We start from the raw sequence: 7,158 nt of genomic DNA, 5'->3' as shown, positions 1-7,158 counted from the left end.
CTGAAGGCGTTATGTCAATAAGTAGCTCCGATCGCTTATTTACGCAGCCATTGGTTAAAGCTCAGGCGGTGCGATCATGACGATATGATATTCGCCTGGTCTGCTGCATAAAACTGATTGAGTAGTGGCTTCAGCGTTCAGACGCGAGTTGGCGGACTCCGGCAGCCGAGTAAATTGCTTCACGTTAGAATATGATTGAAATGCCGCATGCCTGACACAGAAAGAGAGAAACAAGGGCGGTGTCTGCATCTGGTTATCGGTGCAGAATGGCGATTAAATCAAAACAGGCAATAAGTGTACGGGACAACCATTTTATTTATTTCTTCCTGAAAATATGATTTTTATATCGTATGTCCTGGAGCCCGCATTTTGATCATAAACGTCCAATTGTGCTTGATTTTCTTGCCCCTTAGCGTCGGTTTTTAAAAAAGGAAACAACTTTAGACCTGGTAATCTCGTCCGTCCTGCTAGATCTGTCCTGGGGCCGAGATACTTACAAAGACTGGCAAAAGAGTCTGAAACGCGTATGCCTACTTATTGGTCCTTTTCTCTCCCTATAATTCTCTATAAACTTAGTGAAAATCCTGAACTTCATATGACAGACAGCCCGAGGCTAGGGTTCTAAAGACATATTGTTGATGTCGGTGTCAGCGTTTTCACCGCTACCATCTTGCAGAATCTTTAACAAAGGCGCGCAAACTTTGAATAATAGCCCGAGTTGGTTGCCCTGGTAACGAAGTTCTTGCGATACCCAAGTAAGCCTACGAGTTAGGCTTTCCTATAAGGCCTGTCATTTTACCAATATGATGAGTATTGTCGCTACCCGTTGGCGTTTTTTCTAAAGGTTTACTTGGTAACAGATTTGACGGGTTTGTCCGCAGTGGATGTATTCTAAGTGATGGAACCGCTTTCTTGTGTACAACATTGCAGACGTAGAACCTGTAAACTTCGTAACGGGGACAAGCTAGGCAGGCTTCAAAGCAATTGGCCTGAAATACGGGCATGTTACCACCGATGAAACGTTGACCCTAACGGTTTAACATCCGCCCGAACCACCCGTCAAAATTCTCCCGTATAAATGCTAATATTAGAATAATGGCCAATAACCAGTAATAGCTATCTATATTATGACCTTATAAGAATACGTCCAGAATAATTTCGGCGAATAAAAACCATTTATCTCCTTTCCGTGGACTAATCACTGCTCATACAGGCAATTTGTCCGATTTACGGTTGGTGCTGAGCCGGAGGGAACACTAGCTACTGTGTCGGTGTAACCATTCATAGTCCTGGTTATTTGGTTAATTCGCAGAGGAACAATAGCCTAATACTGTCCTTAAGTTACCTTACTAGTCATTTACGTGAATATCTTGTTGGTGTTCTAGGGAGACTGCCAGCTATCTCTCGTACAGTGACAATACTTTGGGAGCAACAGGTCAAAACAAGGAGGTATGAAACCTTGAAACCATTCTGTCGGAACCTGAACGTTCCCGTTGGACTGGGATATACACCAATAAAAAATGGCCGCTGATAACTTGTGAAACTAAATGGTGTCGGAATATGGGTTTGATTTCAGGCTATCATCACTGGAGACCACGTGCGTTGTCTTCTGTAGCGTACAGAAAATATTCCAGCGTCCGTTGCCCGCCATGAAACACCGAGTCTCAGTCTGCCCGCCGTGATTGACTGCGCGTCAATAGCCATTTACCCCGCCCCCCAGGGAACCCAGAGATTGGTCTATGGTCATATCGTCAGCGAACAGACCTGCTTTGGGACACAAACCATCTAGAATGCGATCGACTGGCTTCCCGAAAGCCTCATACACAGATTAATACTTTCAACGGATAAAACCAAGTGACAAAAAGATCGCGTGCAACCAGCGCGGAATATTTTAACTGAATTGATTGGTCTAGAAAGCTGCGATTTGATTGGTTGGTTTGTCTGAGATTTGAGATGGATAAGAATTGTTGTGGTTGTTGCTGAACTAAAGATAGGGGCTCTGGTCCGTATAATTGGTGCCTTTATTTGCGAGGGTTATCCCAGATAAGAATCAGATCATGGCTTATAAATGGAGTGATTGAGTTGTCTTTTCACGGTGGTTTGGTGGACAAAGTATGGAAGGACATTGATCTTGGAGTTCGGAAAGTATCACACGCGAGGTGAACGACATATTGACAGAATACTAAACTAAATACTTCATAAAACGCATATAGTTGTTTACGATTAGAAAAAAGTAGTCCGCCTTTTTGTGCGATGTGAATTGTTTTTCATGTCGTTCTGGCCAAAGGTACTTAGATGAACTTGGGAATGTGACCAGATCACATTTACCAAAAGATAGTGGTGTTGCACCACACTAGATTATTCCTAGCGTATTTCTTAGCTTTCCGAAAGACGAAGTCCCTCTCACTTCTACGAGTGCTGATCGGCCCGCGCCAAATGAGCAGCCATCATGCCACGTGGAGAATATAGATGGCGGTATACGCTGAATATACTAAAGGGTTAAAAAAGGGCCAGCTTTTAATGACAAGTTCACTGAATTCCCCGCTGTATTCCTCACCACAGAAAACAGCTCTCTAACCTATCTGAATTCGTTACTGACAGACAGACTTACAAGTTTTTGCACGAGGCTTTCAGGATCTAATTGAAATTCCTCCGCATCCCAGTCGATACATCTGCAATTGGCACACGCATCGGTTCAGCACGCCGCAACAATGGCAGAACACTGGAATCAATCGGCAGAAGTTTGTCCGATTTCTCCTGCTTTGTCGAGCACGGTATCCTCACTGGTCGATACACGTGTTTGTGACAAGGCTTTGTATCCTCGCGTCGGGTATTGAGCTGTTAGAACTTAGAAGATACCTAGTGCAACAAGGGACATGAGAGTTTTTTTTGGCTCTTTCTCGATTTGAAGATGACTGCCATGTTAGAACGCGAGTTACATGCGCAAGTTAAAAGCGTCAGAGTTCTTCCTTCTCACCTTAATTGGGTGTTCATGATCGACAGGGCCACGGGGTTTTTTCTAGAGCAGCTTGCAATGGCGGACCGCGGGCTTCTCACTTCTCTATCAAATGCTGCGTTACTCATGACATCTTGGCCACCAAGATTTTGGCATCTTAACAAGATATACCCCGGCTTTGTTTAAAGGGAGTATAGACTATGAGGTTCAGGATGAACTCATGTATATGTCTTTAGCATTGCGTAAATACGGTGACAGTTCAGTAACACAAACACGACTTATTTGAAAAGTATAATTGGCAATCGTCACAACACTCTCCATCGCTTGCATATCCATCAGACGGAGATACCAACACCAGGACAAAGACACATTTGGCTTAAAAACCCCTGAACTACAAGCTTCCAGAACCAATGACAATGGAAGGTCGGGCTTTGTTATCAGGAAAACCGCTTCACGATTCGCTCAACAATTATCTGAAGACGATGCATCAGATCCTACACAAAATGGTTTTTATGCCTACAGATACCGCAAAAATGACATAAACTGTATTCCTCATTTGTTTTTCTTGCCATGATAATTGGAATGGGATTTCTGTAGCACTTATGGTCCAATGAACAACAAGCATTGTCGATGTCTGCTGCGGCGTTGGCAACGAGAATTGGAAGTAATTAATGTACATTAGACCCAAATCTCGCACCCATTGGTCTTAAAGCTACACAACCACCTCTGTAATAGGCCATAGACCGAACTGTTTTGTTTTTTGTTTATCAAAGTCTCTTTTTACTCTCCTGTTTTTCGTTACACGAAGCAAATGCATTGCACTTGTCAAACAAAATATCTAAAACACCAAACTGCTCAGGTGCAAGGCACAAAACATGGCTGGAATCAACAAGCTCGCCAGGATGCAATAGATCTGGAAGAAGGTAAAGTAAGTGAGAAGTCCACCAAATAGTGGTCCGCAGGTACAGCCAACGGTTGTTGAGGCGAAGAGAAGCGAGAAGCCCTTTGCGTTGGGAGGTTTGTGCCTTTTCTCCATGATTCTCCCAAGCAGATTTGGGAAAACACCCATGCTGATCGCATAGCCAACTCCCTTGATTCCCACAAGCGGCAAAAGGGTGAACCACACGCTCGGACATAGCGGCATTATGATGAGACTTGTCATCATGGTTGTGACACTCGTGAGGACGAAACGCCACGACAGCGGAAAGGAGAACATCCTCCCGAGAAGTCGCGTGCATACAATCTGGGAGAGTGCGGCGATACCTAGCACTACACCGAGCTCCCAGAGGTTGGCCCTGAGGATTGAAATGGACCAGTTTGTGAATGTTGCATTAACTGCGAATGTTACTAACCAATGGACTAAGTTCACCAACAAGACTTCCATGATGTAGATATCAGTCAGGAGGCAAAAGTATCCATCGCCTTCTCCCACTACGTCCCAGTTTTCCCGCAAGGTCATTGAGTGCTGGATATTGGAGGTCGATGCCACACGCCGTCTGCGCCAGACGGAGTCTCGCTCTATGTCGCTTTCGTAGACAGTCCCATAGGAGGTTCCTCGCGACAACCAAATATGTTCCCGCCCTTCGTAATCAGAATCCATGTCACTTTCTGACGACACTTCGGAAAGTCTTGGTCTCTGACCATATCTTGTGCCCGAATCATTTCTTCTACGAGATATTCGCTTCTCACGTTCTTGATTTCGAGACTTTACGAGATCCTGTTTCAGTTCGTGAGGTTTCGTTAGGTCACGTGGCATCGGGACTTCAAAATCTTCGGTGTCGTCTTCATAGTATGTGGCGCCACCTTTTGAGTCTAACGTATCGCGTCCTTTCGTCAACAAAAGATCCGGGGCTGCTGGATTGTCCTGTCCACATCCTGGACCCCGCAGGTTGTCAACAGACGCATCTCTCCTGTATCCACTTGTGCGGTAATTCAAAGTCACTGGTTCTTCCGGCATATCACCATACTTTGGGGCAATGAACATTCTGAAGACGCCATCTACGACAGAAAGGGCGAATACGGCCCCAAGGATGACCTCTCCTCCGGCAAACTGGTATGCGACTCCGCCGAAGCAGAAAGCCGCGACAGACGCAACCTGATATGTTATGCCATACGAGCCGGTGATCACATCCATCCGGGCGTCGCCGGAGAAGACCAGATTCACCATCAACAATCCGCTCACATCCAACATCATGGAGGCGAAACCCTGCATGCACCGCGCAAGAATCAGCACTATAGCATCCGGCGCAAACAGGAACAGCACTCCGCCGGCACACTGAAAAACCGCCGCGATTATAAAACCAGCATGGTATCCAAACTTCGAACACAGCAGTCCCGCGATGGGTCCCATGAGAAATTCACTAAGAGGCCCTGCAGAGTTTAGAAGATCGATGGGCTCTGCCACTTGGCCCATTATCGTCCAATCTGTCCAACAGGAAGTAGAATTCGTCAGCCATCTTGGACAGAGATATGTCGGTTTCTCAGCAATGTGACTTGAGTTAATCGCTTCCTTCGCTAAAAGAGTCCGGTTCGAAACTTCATCGAAATGAAGGTAGGGTGTTTCATCTATGATGAAATCGCCTTTGTGTACTGTCGTCGAGTTTGAGACATCCTCTGAACAGTTACAGGGTTTAAACTGCATGGACCTCACCACAGCCGGAGCAAGCAGAGTGTAGACGGACAGTAAGACTCCTTCCGTAAATAATGCAAAGAAGTAGACAATCGTCACCAGCTCCTTGTTGGAGCGGAAGTTCTGCATGTCGTCACAAACAGACATGGTGGGCATATTCTGAAAATAATAGATTCAAAATCAGTGACAAGCGGTGATGAGGCAATTTTCGGCAGATATCAGGGACCAAGCAAATTCCACGCAAAGACGGCCGGCCCAATCATGGGAGCAACCGAAAATGTGGAAGCGGGTATAATTGCTAACTGGCAAAGCGAGGCTGGGATCCAGCGCGTTTCAATCCATTCTCCATAACAACGATAATATTCAAGCATATTGTGTAGGAGCGCCTCACCACACAACCATCACTGCGCCGGAGTACAGCTTCAATCCTTTTCCCCTTCAAGAACAAGGAAGCTAGCGACATCACTGACGATACCGCGCACTGGACTTTGAAGGTCGACTTATGCCGTGTGACCTTGCAAAAGGTTCCTTGTGACGTTGTAAAAGGTCAAATGAAAAGTCCTCGTCTATAGTGACAACTTGGTTGTTATTGCGAGGCATTCATGAACAAATGGCACCCTCGCTGTGCAATAGAACGGATTCATGCGCTCAAATCGTTTGGAGGATATCTGATTTTCAAAAACGGCAATCGAAAATATGTACAAGATACTTACGAAAGTTCGTATTGAAAGAATAACTTGATCATTTGATGACCCTCTTCAGTGGTTCTGCCAAGGCCGAAGTCATTCAGCTCTACACTGACCGAAGAGTCCCGAAAAACGCTGCAAGCAAGCCCAATAGAGCATGATTTATGCATGCGTGTATTTGGATACATTCAAACACTGATACTATTCATCCTTCACAATGAGTCCCTCGCAAAAAGCTGCGGGCTGTCACCACAGGTCAATTTCAAAGTGAGCCTGATCAACATCATTCAGAGGATCACATGGCCGCGGCGAACTTATAACTGTTATATACATAACATATAACTGTCACGATATTCATATACAATGTACCCGTACATGACTGTCATAGTTGGTAACATAAATTTTGTTTCATCATTCGGTGGTGGGGGTTATGTAATAATGGTGGCGGTTTTAGAGCCATTTTATGCCCAAAACGGCAAACCTTTACCGCTCGTTGTATATTTGCGGGTACAGTCCTCTCGCTTCAATACCCGCCAAATTGGGATGCATTTCGTCTTTTCCTATTTGAAGACATGACAACGTCAAACTCGCCCGAGTGCTGAAATTAAAAAAATTGTGAGGAACGACATCAGCGCCTCTAGTCAAGATTGATGACAACGTTTGGAACACGCCGCCAATCGTCAAAGTTTGGAACCACGCAGGCGAGCCGTGAAAGCGATAACCAGCTGGAGGAGGAGTAAAACCCATAACCAGCTACCGGAGTTAAAGCAAGCTCGATAAGTAAACACCCTGGGGAGGGCGAAAACTTGTTGAAATACTGCCGACTCAAGTACCAGCAGTCAAGAGATGAAGAATAATGAAGTTGATAAAAGAAAATTTGAAAAACA

Source organism: Lineus longissimus, chromosome 9, assembly GCF_910592395.1.
Source record: "Lineus longissimus chromosome 9, tnLinLong1.2, whole genome shotgun sequence".
Classification (NCBI taxonomy): Eukaryota; Metazoa; Nemertea; class Pilidiophora; order Heteronemertea; family Lineidae; genus Lineus; species Lineus longissimus.
Note: the sequence above shows the minus strand (reverse complement) of the source record.